The sequence below is a fragment of the Ursus maritimus genome, unplaced genomic scaffold, assembly GCF_017311325.1.
Source record: "Ursus maritimus isolate PB19 unplaced genomic scaffold, ASM1731132v1 scaffold_31, whole genome shotgun sequence".
In the NCBI taxonomy this organism is placed as follows: domain Eukaryota; kingdom Metazoa; phylum Chordata; class Mammalia; order Carnivora; family Ursidae; genus Ursus; species Ursus maritimus.
Window position 1 is genome coordinate 24311752 of NW_024425675.1, and position 15622 is coordinate 24327373.

A 15622-nucleotide genomic window follows, 5' to 3' on the forward strand; every position below is an offset into this window, starting at 1 on the left:
TGTCTGTTCACTGTTTTACTTACTGAGTTCGCTCCCACTTCCCCTCCGATCCAGTTTCTACACTCACTGCCTATTAGGATGACCCAACTACCACTTCAGCAATGCTGTGACAACCTCATTTATAGATACTCGTTTCCCGTTTTCCTCCTAATTTTTCGATAGAAATGTGTGCTTCTCGAGGTCACAGGGGATCCTCAGGCCAGACCTAGGGAGCCTTTGCTGCTAATGATTAATCTGCCAATGCAAATGCACTCAAGCCAGAAGACACATGGTCTTGTAGGTGGAGCCATTGCTATCCTGTGCTCTGAGAGCTCTGAGAAGGTGAGCGTGGTGAAGGAGCAAGGTTTCTGGGGATCTGAGGGCTCTGCCTGGCTTGGGAAGGAGGGTCAAATAATTACTGGAATAAATTTAAAGGAAGCTGTGATATTTCCTGCAAGAAAAATTGCTCTGTCAGCTACTACCCTCATAAGATTATTGGCTACCAGATTAAGGCTTAAAGGCTTATACAGTCCTTCGATTTTGGAAGTTTTCCCTCAATACAGCTTAGCTTATTCCCACATCTGCATTTTCTAGGAATAAACAGTTCATTGTGTTCTACTTCAGATGTCTGCATAGCCTGCCTGCGTCCACACCAAATAACCATAACCAGATTTGCTAAATGGATAAAGAAGGCTTCTGGAAGGATTTCTCAAGGCATCAGGTGAAAATATTTAAAAGGCAACAGACTCAGTAAACGGGAATGTCAGCTCCTCTGACACCCCAGCGTATTCACACCCCTGAAGAAATTTGTAAACCTGAAACACAAGCTCAAAGAGCATACGAATGGGCACGTATTGCATGGTGCACTGGGTGTTATACGCAACTAATGAATCATCGAACTTTACATCAGGGAAAAAAAAAAAAAGCATACGATGCAATGACAAAAAGTGTCACTCTCTCCCACCAGCCAAGCAGGTGAAGGGAGTCCACTTGACTTGCTCTGCTACACACACTCAAAGCAAGGGTGTTGCCAAATAGAGAATGACAGAGAAAAAACATTCTTTAGTTTTATTACTTTTCCTCATGATAATTCCATACACCGAGCTTTTATGGGAAAAGAGTAGGAATGTGTGAAGAAGGGATGGGGATGGTGATAAAAATCAGAAACTTAATGATTATAGTATCAGCTTCTGAGCATTGTTGTGCCTGCCTGCCAGCCTCACAGTTCCACTTAGAGGTCACAGGAGATGAGGGACCTCTGGTTCTGAGAAAAGGTGGTCAGGTTTAGCTTCTTTCTTCTCACCACTGTGCACTAATTCTGCAAAATTAGATAACAGAACGAGCTCCATACTGACCGTCTATGGGCAAGCTGAACTTGCAGTTGAGGACCAAACAGACCAATCCCAAAAGGCATTGTTTTTCCTTTTATCAACAAGATGGGAAAGATTTATTGCAATGTTGAAATAAATTGTTGAAAATCTATTTCTTAAGAAGTCTACAGTGATCTTTGTCAATCTGACTTCTGTGTGCACAAGAATGCAAAAATCTCTGTACAAAACTATTAATAGAACAAACACGACTTGTTTTTTAAATTCTCCTTTAGTTTAACCTTGTCTTTTTTTTTTTTTTTTTTTTTTTTTAACACAATTTGGATACTTGCCTTCAAGGATTGAGAAAATAAGCCAATGATTTCCTTCCAGAGAAGTCTTGAAAGGTCTTCAATAGAGTTTAGCTTTCTAGTATGCCACTAATTAAAATTAACTCTTGGGGATTCTTCGGAAAAAGGATTCTTAAATTATAGAGGTGCTACTACTTGTGAGGGTTTGTTTATTTAGGTCTTAAATTTCTATAAAACATCACTCTTGGAAAATGTCAGTGTATTGATTATCTTCCCCAAAATGATACCATCCCCTTTTATTAGACAATGTCTAGGAGGCAATGAAAATTTATCTTATGTGACATTCAGAAAAACAGTCTAGAAAACTAGGAGAAAAAAATCCAAGAGCTATTTAAAGCAATGGCATGTGACCTTAATAATCACTTATATCAGTTCTGCAACTCCACAAACATTTCTTGGTCCTAAAGCTTTGCGTTATTTAATAAAATCACTGAAATTAGCTTAAAATTAGATATTATATGATATCATATTCCTATACCAATTGGTACAATTCCTTTTTAACCACTGGCTGATATAAATAAATGTTAGCTTATGTTAGTTAGGGAAAGCTAAGGAAAAAAAAATAATGAAACTGAAAATCAAAGAATGTTAAAGTATCAAGCATGATATGAATGATCAAAGTGACTTCATTTTTGCTTTCCAAAGTCTGATTTACCAGAATTTGTGGTGAGGTCCTCTTCGATAGTGCTGGTAATCACAATGGATGCAATAATAAAAGGGGGTGAAGTATTCCCACTAAGATGTGGAAGAGGGAAATTAAATTCACCAAAATCTAGGTGAGATCCTAGCCCTCCTGTGTACAACCTTATGCTGGTATACCTGAAGCTTGAAATCAGAGAGCAAGTACAACAAAGGACATCCTTTCTCCACCAATTCTCTCTGCCTTAGCCGTAGCTGGCTTATTATTTTTTTTTAATCAAATTATACAAGAGTAGTTGTAAATTTAGACTCCTGTAATGGGTTGAATTGTGTTTGCCCAACATTCATACAAACCTCAGCATGTGACCTTATTTGGAAATGGGGTTGTTTGAAGATGTAGTTAGTTAAGATGAAGTCATACTGGACTAAGATTGGCTTCTAATCCTTATAAAAAAGAGAACTTTGGACACAGGCACACATGCAGGGGAGAGCACCTGCAAACTTCTAGACGCTTGGAGAAAAGGTATGGAAGAGATTCTTCCTCACAGCCCTCAGGAGGAAACCAACCTTGCTGACATCTTGATCTCAAACTTCTAGATTCCAGAACTGTAAGATGAGATTCGGTATGTTTCTCATGGCAAAGCTACTTACTATGTGGTACTTTGTTAAGGAAGCCGTAGAAAACTAGTACAGCTCTCTTGATGTACATTCTCTGTATCACATTTCCCAAACTTATCTGATTATCAGAATTTGTGCAACTTTTAAAAATACAGATTCTGGGGAAACTTTCACATCTGAATTCAGATTCAGTATGCGTGGGGTGGGCCTGAAAATCTTTATTATAACAAAAAAAAAACAACCAAATTAAAAAACAAACAAAAAAGAAAACTCTGGGCTGTGATTCTGTTGCAGAGTTAGATTTGAGAATTTCTACTCAAGTAAACAGTATTAAGAGAAGTTTACAAATGACACACACACACTTTTATTTCTAGGCCTTAATTATCTCTTTTGCAATAGGAAAAGGTTGGGCATTATTGTAAAAGGCAGAAATTTGTAGTCAGAGGTCCTCTCATTAATATGTCCTACCTATTTTGATCAGTAATAAGAATATGTACAATGTTTTCAGAGATAGCCCTTGTTCAGTGGGTCGTGCTGACTTTGTTGGGGTTGGTCTGCCCCCTTCCCCAAGAGCCAGCCCCTCCTTAAAGCTGGGGGAGGGGTCCAGTCCCTGACTTTGAGCACTCTGCAGTCCCTGGGCAGGCCGCCATGAGCAGATGAAAGGCACAGCCAGAGACGCTCAACAGGAAAATCACCGACGTGCTCACAGAACTTGCGAACTTTGAGAAGAACATGAACTAGGCCATCCATAAGGACCATGCTTATAGAAAAGCAGCATCTGTGATAGCAAAGCACCCATACAAAATAAAAAGTGGAGCAGAAGCTAAGAAATTGCCTGGAGTAGGAACAAAAATTGCTGAAAAGATTGATGAATTTTTAGCGACTGGAAAATTGTATAAGCTAGGACAGATGCAGCAGGATGATACGGGTTCATCTATCAATTTCCTGACTCGAGTCCATGGCATTGGTCCATCTGCTGCAAGGAAGTTTATAGATGCAGGAATTAAAACATGAGAAGATCTCAGGAAAAAATGAAGGTAATAAGTTGAACCATCATCAGTGAATTGGGCTGAAATATTGAGGAATTTGAGAAAAGCATTCATCCTGAAGAAGTGTGACAAATGTAAGCCATTGTACTAATTGAAGTTTAAAAACTGGATTCTGAATTCCTCGCTATAGTCTGTGGCGGAGAGCTGCAGAGTCCATTGGTGACACGGATATTCTTCTGATCCATCCAAACTTTACTTCTGAACCCACCAAACAGCCGAAACTCTTATGTCGTGTTATGGAGCAGTTACAGAAGGTCCATTTTATTACAGATGTTCTGTCAAAAGGTAAAACAAAGTTCATGGGTGTTTGCCAGCTTTGCAGTAAAAATGATAAGGAGTATCCACATCAGAAATTGATATAAGGTTGATACCCAAGAATCAATATTACTGTGCTGCTCTCTATTTCACTGAGAGTGATATTTTCAATAAGAATATGAGAGCTCATGCCCTAAGAAAAGGGCTTCACGATGATGAATACACAGTCTGTGCCTGGCGAGTCACTGGAGTTGCTGGAGGGCCTTTGCCAGTGGTTAGTGAGAAAGACATCTTTCACTATATCCAGTGGAAATACCAAGGACCCAAGGATCGAAGTGTAGGAGGTCTGTTCTTCATCCCAGGCACAGCTCAACTCAACAGGAGTCTTAATTTATTTCTTAACCTTTGCTTTGTAAGGGTCTCTGGCGTTTTTAAATGATTGTTTCTTCTTCTCGCTTTAGTTTGCACGGTAGTCAATAAAGCCTCTTGTACTATTAAAAAAAATGATAATATGTACAGTGTTTCATCCATCAGCATGCAAGTGCCAGTTAGTAACCACCATTTTGCTTTGTAGGTCAGGTTCCCCATGAAACAGACTCTCAGTTGAAGTACAGGTGGCTTAGTAGAGAGTGAAGAAATCAGGATGAGCAGAGGGAGACGTAGAACTCCAATGGAGTCACCTCAGGGCTCTCAGACAATCTGTAATGCTGGCATGTGCCTTCGGAGATGTCTAAAATGGAGGTGCATGACCTTGGACTGTGGACCTCCATATTCACCAGCCCTTCCTTGCATGTGGGTTGCTTTCAGAGAAGGTGCAGAGGCTGTGTGAGGCAGCTTCCTTCGGTTGAGGATAATTCCTTGCTAGGAACCAAGGTGAGAGAGGTCAGCAGGCAACAAATAGTCTTGGTAGCTGGTGAAAGGAGTTTCTCAGTCCCAAAGATGGGTGGTCTCCTGGAGGCTCCTTACAGCATCTGTACAGTTGACCTCTTCTACTGGTTGGTTCTACCTGCTTTGTATATTTACTCAGTCTGAGAACAGCTGCTCTGGGACTATGATTGTTCTGCCTTCTTAGGCAATTTAAGGAAGTGAAAGGTGAGTTGGATGAAGTAGATAGCTCTCACTACTTGGAGCTTACAACCTGATACCTGTTATCTCTTCTCTCACTCTACAATCTAAAATTCCGGGCCGCTGGGTGGCTCAGTCAGTTAAGCATTCGACTCTTGATTTCGGCTCAGGTCGTGATGTCAGGGTTGTGAGATTGAGCCCCATACCGGGCTTCACTCAGGGTGTGAAGCCTGCTTTAAATTTCCTCTTTCCCGCTGTTCTTTCCCCCACTCATGCTCTCTCTCTCTCTCTCTGTCTGTCTCAAAATAAATAAATAAAGTAAAACCCCTTTGGCTGCTGTTACCACCTCTGCTGGTCTATGTGGCTTGCCTATGGAGATGAGCCTCTGGTCACCCAGCCTTTTTCATGTCATGACAACCACACTACGCCCTTTGCCCTGGATTCCTGAGTGATATACCACAGTACTTGCTACCCATTGTCTTAAGATTGTTTTCCTTTCATTTTTTCCTGACATTGCTATGTATGTATATGATTTTTGTATTCCCTACTCTTTTTATAATGAACATGGGAAAAAGACCATAGTTAAAAGCTTCAAAGTGGAGCTTTCACAGGAGAAGCATTTGAAGGTTCCTCCTGTTATGTTTCTCTTAATGTGAATGTGAAGACTGTTGTGGTAAACTAGCTGCATTCTCAATTTTTTGGTAGTGAAAGTGATGTCAGGCAGCAAAAACTAGAGAACTGTCACCTGTCACATGAGAGAAGGATTTTTCTCTCATTTTTATACAGTCTTTATCCAGAATTAATTTTGGAGCTAGCTGGGAAAGATTCAAGTGCTATCACCCATTGTGACGGATGTAATATCAATTTTTTTTAAATCCTAATTTTGCATGCTAGGGTGTCTGTCTTAAGCTATCCCAGGTCCCAGAAGTGACATAGCTACTCAAGTTCAGAGACCCATAATAAACATCAACATGAAGGTCCTTTAATTCCATATTCTGTATGTTTTAGATAGAATTCTATATCAGGGCACTGCTATCACCAATGATAAGGGAAAGGAAATGTGATCCAAACAATTCAAATATTTTATTCTTTATGTTTTATCGTCTCTGCATTTGCGAAGTACATTCTGTCTTATAAAGCCTCAAAGCCTTAGAGGATAACTCTAAGTGATTGGTTTATCGCTCTGTCATGTTGGCAAAGTTTATTTCCAAATGTAACAAGAAAACACATGATTAAATGTTACAATAAATAGGAACTATGTTCCCTAGTGAAACTGAAACATCTTTGTATATACTATCCTAATCATTTCTCTCAAGGCTCCTTATAGCATTTTATCAATCTGAAGTTTAAAACCAGTGGTGAGCCTCAGTCTTGATTTTCACATGTAGTTTTATGAGGAAGAGCTGCTTTTGTGGGTTACGGTACTGAATGCAGATTACAAACGAGGTGTGTTCCAAAATATCCTCTTGTTAATCATAATTTCATGCTTAGAACATACTTGCTTAAGGGTCAAAGTTGTATAAATGGTTTTATAAATCAGTTTTTCAAGGCCTATTTTCCCACAGGGCTAATGATATAATCATAACCAAAATATCACACGTAGAAAACATAAAAAAAAAAAAAAAGAAACATTTTGTGAACCAAGTTTTAAATTTTGTGAACTAAATGTGTGGTCTAATTCCAGTGTTGAGCTACCATAGTACTTGTGTTTTGAATTTTGAATTTCAAGTCACCTCATAATGGAAAACAAACGTTTCGCATCCTCCTTCATGCCTTTCTTCACTCACTTCCTTCGTTTTCCCACTCCCTTCCTTGAAGTCCTTCCCTCTCTCCCTTCCTTCCTTAAATAATATTGAATTATGTGTTAGGTTCTGTGCCAAGCTCTGGAGGTACGGGAATGAAATGAATGACCCTTCCCTTAAAAAGCTCACAGTGGTAAGCCAAGCAAATACACTTATGTGTTACATTATGTAAGTAAAAAGTGTGTAAATACAGGGTATTTACACTGTGCAGTGCAGTGCAATACAGGGTAGTGTGGTAAACACAATGACATGAAGATGCATTTTATTTTAATTTTTTTTTAAGATTTTATTTATTTGGGAGAGAGAGACAAGTGCAGGAACCGGGGGAGGGGCAGACAGAGGGAGATAAACAGACTCCCCCACTGAGCAGGAAGCCCCATGTGGGGCTTGATCCCAGAACCCTGAGATCATGAGCTGAGCCAGAGGCAGATGCTTAACCGACTGAGGCACCCAAGCGCCCCAGGGGGAGGATGCATTTTTTTTTAATTAAAATTCAATTATCCAACATATAGTACATCATTAGTTTCAGATGTAGAGTTCAGTGATTCATCAGTTGCATACCTAGAGCTCATTACATCATATGCCCTCCTTAAGGCCAATCACCCAGTTACCCCATCCTCCCACCCACCTCCCCTCCAGCAACCCTCGGTTTGTTACCTAGAGTTCACAGTCTCTCATGGTTTGTTTTCCTCTCTGATTTCTTCCCATTCAGTTTTCCCTCCCTTCCCCTATGATCCTCTGTGCAGAGGAAGATGCATTTTAAAAAGAGGGGAAATACCCTAGTCTTAGAAAACTTTGCACAAAAAGAGAACCCCCTAACCTAACTGAGATGAGAAGTCTTTTTTCTGTCTTTGTTTTTCCATGTGAGAAAATAGGAAATAATTACTTTATAGCTAGAAAAAAAGCTCAAAAACCAAAAAAGAAAACACACTGACACACACACACACACACACACACACACACGCAAATAGTGCAGAGACGATAATGCCAGTGAAGGATGACATATTTGGGAGGTGCAAATTTCTCTATCATACAGTTTAGCCCAGACTTTGAGAGGGTACAAAATCAATCTTTAGAGGCAAATGAGCAAGATTGAGTAGGCTGAGCTGAAATGCTGGCGTTCTTGGGTTTCATCCCATTGGCAGAAAGGATCAATAGAGTTTTTTTGTTTTGTTTTTTGTATGAATGACAATACCAGGAATGGTGTGTGTGTGCACGGGTGTATGCATGTATGGGAAAACAGAATTTGATGACAGTTACTAGGATGAGTTATAAAGTAGGGGAGTTAGCTATTGTCTGAACGCAAAGATGTCAGTTTCAGTTAAGACAGTATAAAATACCTTGGAAGTTGTCTTTTATGAGACTGGTAATGTGACAGTGAGTGAAACTTAAAAGTCATGGTGTAGTCCTTCATTCCAACTTGGAAAGCTGAATGGATAGTAAAGCTATTATTCAAAATAGGATGCTCAGAGAAGGAGCAAAAGCTAACTTAGGACTCACTGAATTTGCAGTATTTGTAGGGACATATAATCGGTGTGTTCATTTTTTTGTTTTGTTTTGTTTTGTAATCATAGGAAGTTAATTTTGCCCTGTATCATTTTTTCATTTTAGGTATGTCAGCAAAGCAGTGTAGCTTGCTTTATATCCCTCTGTGTAACTGTTGCCATTTGAAAGAGTGATAGAAAAGGTGTTTCTTGTGATACTCAACATGCTACTTTGTGGAAATAGATCCAGTATGCCTTTGGGTGAAGGCTTTATCATGAGCTACCCTGAAGTTATCCAGAAATGGACAATGACAGATTTTTTAGCAAGTTGTCACCTATTTTCCTTCTACTTTCTCACTATCATCGAGTATAACACCTCTGACTTTAAAGTGTTTTAGAATTGGTAACTCATGTATCTTCACACCCTTCCTGTGAAATACAGTTGTGATGAGACAACCTGCTATGTTTTGAGAGGCAGGTGAGGAGAAACAAAAACTCAGACAATTGTCTGTATCTTTAGTGAAGATTCAAGGGGAGAATTATTGCAGGACTCTTCGTTTCAGATTGAATTATTTCAGAACATGCTTCTCTACTTAATTGTAATGCTTGGCAATCATTCCTTCACTATTACAGTCTCTAAATCTCATCAACTTTATCAATTAAAAAAAAAAAAAAGAAACTAAGCATGATAGCTGTTCATTCCAGAAAAAGGAGCATTTTCAAATGCCATAACTTGATGTGTGTCTCCTGTTTTCATCTCAAGCCAAGTGACAGAAGCTCTACTTTCCCTGAAACTCTGGAATAGCATCTCAAGTCCTATTCTGAAAAAAATAATAGCACAAGTGTAAGACATAGGGTTTTGAGGAAAACTTTAGTAAAATAAGATTTTAAAATAATTTGTTTACAAATTATTTGACATAGCGTAAACATCATGAACTTTTTCAGTTTCTCTTACTTATGAAGAGTCAGAGCTCTGATGTGCTCATATCTTTGAATTCAAGAATACCTCATTCTTAATGTTCTTATTCCAATAATTGCTACTGTTCAAAGTGCTGATTGACTCAGATACAATAGAATTTTCTCAATTATTGTATATTAGGGAAACACATGTTAATTAAGCAGATTTCAGATTTTCAGGTGCTCAAGTTTTAGAACTCAATTGTGCTGTCACACATGGGTCATTATTTTAGGAGTGACTTTCAAAACAAACATTGTGTTCCACATTAAAGCATTAAACCTCAGATATTCACTGAATAACTCACTTAGCAGCTGGAATACAGCTGGGATGGTGCCAGAACGGAATAAAACAAAAGAGTGGGAAATTTGTCATCACAGGCAATAGTTCATATTACTGCATACTTTGAACCCAGGTTAGCCTGGATAGGCAGCTATGCTCAGTCTAAAAGGAGTTATTAACTCCAATACCAGTTCTATCTCTTTTTAACTGTGTCACTTTGGGTATCAATTAACCTCTCTGATACTCAGTTTCCTACTATGCAAATATTGAATATTTAGGTCAATACATTGTCTCAACAGAATTATTCATTCACCAGGGACTGTCTTAGCTGTACATGTGGAGAGTAGTTCTCATGGGGTTGACTTTCCAGCAATCCCTGTCTTTATGCAGAGGCCATCACCCAGATTAAGTATTGAGCGTGATAAAACTGACTGCTTGGCAATCTGTTTCTGACAGATTACACAAGGCACGTGGGTTTAAGGTTTTACATTTCATGTAATTGTTGGCCATAAAAACATTAATGAAGATTGTACTTATTAAATATCCTCAAAACAGACTTATTACTAAGACCTTATTAATTAGCATGACTGTAGTATTATTCTTTCCGGTTGTATACTCTGAACTAGAGGAGGGCTCAGGCCATGACTAATACCTGTATACACCTAGGAGCATTTGCACACACCCAGAGAGCCTTAGGCTTCTATCTCTCACTACAGCTGTGCATTATAGAGTCTGACTAAACTGTTCCCTTCCCAACCAAGATAGGACAAAACAAAAGAGAAAGAAAAGGAAACAAACAAAAAAACCAGGTGCATTGAATATTTAGTAGGCCCTTTGCCATCAGAAAAAAAAAATACTGTTTTGACAAAAATAGAAATATTAGAGGCATGTAATTGTGGTGGCTAAGGAACTGAGATGATTATTGAATAAGCAGAGTTGACCTGAAGAACTAAATCTGACACCATGCCTTAAGAACAAATGTGCCCAGGGCTCAGAAAGATCAGAAAGAAGAGAATATTTAGAAATAAACTTACCACATAAAGACTAGTTAGAGACTGTAAGCAAGTATGTCTTAGATCTATTTTTAGGCAATTTTATAAATAGATACAAGATGTTAAGGTAAGAGTAGCATCTGTTGCTCTGTATTCCTAAGTTTGATGAGACTACAAGAAAGGAAAAGACAACTGGAAGGTATAACAGAAAAATCAACAGAATGAGGCTTTAAGAAATCTGTTAAGAATTCTTTTTTCAATTATGAAAATATTTCTCTTTCTGCCTATTGAGGGAAAAAAACACTTTTAATAAACCAACGCTAGTCATACCTTACTTGATTATATTTCCTCTATGGTTTTTAAAATTGTTTTTACCACGCAAAAGTGGAAAATTAGAGAGAGTCTATTCTATGTAGTCAATTTGTTCTTGATTTTTAGTCGTCCTTAGTCTAGGAAACTACGAGGGCATATTTATTATTCTCAAAGCAAACTCACTGTATGATTTTATTATCTTGAAGATTTGCTGGATGTCATTTGAAGTATCCCTCCCCATTTTTAGACAATAATCAAAGATTCAGAAATTAAATTGAAATTCAAACTAGTAAGCCTTATAAGTAACACTAAACTATACAAAGTAAACTGGTCCAGATCAGCTGGGACTCTCATACATTTCTGGGGGAATGAAAATGGTATAGCCACTGTGAAAAATAGTTTGACAGTTTCTTAAAAACAAAAATAAAAAAAAAAAAACACATTATAATTGCTATAAGACTAAGCCTTTCCTCTCCTACGCATTTGCCAAGAGAAATTAAAGTTTGTGGTCCTGCACAATGTCCACATCTTCATATTTATAGCAGCTTTCTTCATAAACACCCAAACTGGAAACAACGAAGATAACCTTCAACTAGTGGATGGATAAACGGACTATGGTGCATATGTACAATGAGATCCACTTGAATTATAAAAAAAAAAAACAAAAAAACAAACTAATTCATGTAAAAACGTAATCTTAAATGCACATTGCTAACTTAAAGAAGCCAGCTATGATGATTTATATATTGAATGATTCCATTTATATGACATTTTGGAAAGGGGAAAACCATGGGATAGATAACAGGGTGGATCGGTAGCTTCCCGGGGTTGGAAAGGAGAGGAGAGTTCTCTACAAAGGGACCGCGACAAGAGAATTTACTGGGTTGGTTGTTCTCTATCCCAGCTGTGATAGTGGATATTGTATTTGTTGAAACCAATAGAACCATATATCACAAAGATTGAATTTTACTGTATGTAAATGTTTAAAAATCAAGTAGGATGTAAGGAAAACCCAAAACAGAATACAAACTATACCAAATGAACTAATTGTGTTACAAATGAATAACAATAGTACACTAAAGGAGAACAAAGGAAAATGAAGAAAAAGAACTGATGTAACTTTGGAAACCATATTGATTGGGAGGCTTAAGACAAAAAATACTGTAAACAAATTCTCTAAGTCGGAAAACAGTTTCTCGCAGGAGTTAAGTTAGCAATTCTAAGACCTATCGGGAACATTAGGGTTAAACAATTAAGTAAATATACTGTGGAAAGTAGAGCCAGAATTCCTGCTATTGGAGAAAGAAATTACATAGAAGAAAAACAAAACAAAACAAAACTAGGCTACAATGAATTCTCTATGTTAAATTTGAATTGGAGGCATCAGAGGTAACTCACTTTTTAAAATAGGTAGATAAATAAGCAATAAACAGAAAAGCAGCCAGACATGTAGGCACATACATGCATGTGTATAAAATAAATATGGATGTGTATGCAAATATAGGTAGGTATGCACAGAAATATTTCCCAAGTTCTATCAATAAAGAAAGCCCAGAAGCAATGACGCCTCAATATCAACGAGCAGATCTTGGTTTCTAAGTCCCAACCGCCAATTAAAACAAACAAACAACAACAACAAAAACCTTGAAGAGTCTCACATAAGAAAAAACAAAAAAACCAAAATAAAAACCAACAAAACAAAATATGAAGAAGTGGTATATTCCAGATCTGGGGCAGGAAAAATTGGCAGATGAGCCTGGAATATCTTGTGGTGCCAGAAAGTAAAGATATGCTTAAAAAAAAAAAAAAATGATATAGAGCATGTGGAAGGACACAGGAGTCAACCTGAAAGAACTCCGAATGCCCAAAACTGGAACATTTTGGGCCGCAAAATATAGTAATAGATTACAACCCACAAATACAGTATCTACAGTTCCTTATTCTTGTAAATAAATGGGTGAATAATTGGGGGATAAAGCACAGCCCTTCCTTATAAAGGATTCCAACTAATACATGCAGAAGGAATAGAAAAATAGAAATTATCATTAGAGTCCTAGAATAATAGTTACTTCAGGTCAGACCCACCAATGGAAGCAAAATTAGTGAGCAAAAGTTTGAGGAGAGACAGGATACTTGCATAGTCTTGAATCATTTATTGATTGCAATGGGGAAAAAATGGCACATTTTCAGTTGAAAAACCCAGTCAGAGCCGCCTTAATGAGATGTTCAAGGTTAAGTTCACCACTAATAAGACATATCAACATTGTGTACATCCTAACATGATGCACTGAGAGGAGCTCACCACTTCTGTAATATTCTTGTTAAAAATAAATACACAGACTCAATTAATAATTAAATGAGATAATATTTGCCAAGTAGTTAGAATGCTGTCTTGCACATGCGAAGCCCACTACAAGATTTGAATTGGAATGAAAGCAAAAAAAGAAAAGAAAAAAAAAAAAAAAGAAAAAGGAAAGGAAACGGGAAAAAAAGTCTTAGAAATTGAATATTAGTTTTGGGTAAATAACACATATACAGGCATGGTTTTAAAATACTTTACCAAGCAATATACAAACAAGCACAAATTAGCTTTGATATGAAGAATAAGTACTCAAAGTGCTGAGTGAGGGAGTGATCCCAGTCAAGTGGTGTTAAACAGGGAATGGCAAAGATAAATCATTTTTTTTTCCCGTAAATATTGTGTATCTGATGAACCTATCCTCAAGGGTACTTCATCATTTTTAATAAAGGCAAATTACATTTCATCCATGTGTTGTTAGTGCATTGCAGTACTAACAGCAAGTGTAGGCAGCCGTTTCATTGACTGTATCTGAACCAGTAACTTCTCTAAGTTGTGTTAACTTTGGCAGTTGCATACACCCCACCATAGTTCCAATTATCACCTCTTTTAGTGATTTAACCTCAAATTCCGATCTCTCTCCCAGCAAATAATGCAGGATTTTGACAAAGATAGCCTGCCAGTGCCTCAGTTCTACCGATATAAAATTAAGATTTTTCATATTTTTCTTAAAATCACTCCTTTCCATTGTCATTTTTTCCCCAATTACATACATGTATAACATCACATTTTGGAAAACTTTTCCATTGAATTGAATTGGTAAATGGTTTTTATTCTGCATTTATTATATATACATGTGTAAATATATATATATATATATATAATTTTTCACCATATATTCATATATATACTATATATATATAGTATATATATATAGTATATATATATATACTATATATATATACTATATATATATACACTGGTGACCAGTGCCAGCCATTTGGCTAAATGATACAGATCCTATTTAGATTCCTAAATAGGGAACATGACATTGTCACTGGCTACAAGGAGGTGTCACTTAGAGGCTTACTGGACGTTTCATCTCTTTCTCACATACCCCGTCTTACTTGCTGTTTGTCAGGGCTATGGGACCAGTCCTGGCCAGTGGGCTGTGGGAAACAATGACACATGTGACCCCTTGAGCTGAGACAGTAAAAATCCCATGTGCAATTCTCCAATAATTTGTCATATGTCCTGGTGACTAAAAATGTCATGTTTTCAAAGTCTTTTGAGGTATATTTGCATGTAGGAGGTTTATGTGGGAGAATCCTCTGAGGGACAGGATGTGAAGGAAGAAGGTTAGATGAGAATATGATGCATTTACAACAAAAGGTTCAGCTGATTCCAGGGATCCCTGGAGTTCAGAGGGCTTGCAGGTTGAGGAGGTGTTGAGCCTTTGCAGTCCTTTATCAAACTGTTACTAAATTTGGCTGCTCCTGGGGAAAGGCAGCTAGCTCTAGCTACCTTTGGCCTAAGCCCAGGGAATTCACAGCATTTGGATTCAGCTGTGAGTTTTCTGCAGGCAACGCTCCAGGTAGCTGGAATAATGAGTGTCCTCATAGCGAAGGGAAGAGGAACAGCACAACACCAGGTAGTCTGTCATGGAAAACCCTCAGCTTGTCGTTAGGTTGTTTCCAGTAGATCACTATTTACAAATGAAGCTACTATAAACATTCATGTCCCAGTCTATGTAAAGGCATATGTTTTTACTTCTCGCAGAGAAATACCTAGAAGTAGCATACGTGACCTTTGTAATTTGGCAAAAAATCAAGTGACCTTGTAAGTACATGTCTCTTTCTTCATTTCCTATTTTGTTCCATATATGTGTTTTTCTACCTTTATGCCAATACCATATTGTTTTGATTATTGTAGCTCTATAAATCTTAAGTTTAGCTAGTGTAAGTCCTCAAAAACTATACTTTTTTTCAAAGTTATTTTGATTCTTTTAGTTCCTGTGCATTTCCATAGAAATTTTAAGATCTCCAGTTTCTACAAAGCACTATATAAGGTTTGTATTGAGATGGAATAAGTAGATGCATTTGTGGAGACAGGATATCTTTACGTTATTGAGCTATTCAATAAATAAACATGGCATATCCATTTATATGTTCTGTCGTTTTTTCAGCAATACTGTTTCATATTCAGTATATAGG

The 15622-nt window shown here is 37.5% G+C and overlaps 1 pseudogene; it reads left to right on the plus strand.

The window, feature by feature from the left end:
• The first annotated feature begins 3391 nt into the window (after positions 1 to 3391).
• Positions 3392 to 4657, plus strand: LOC103676288 (annotated as a pseudogene).
• Positions 4658 to 15622: the final 10965 nt, after the last annotated feature.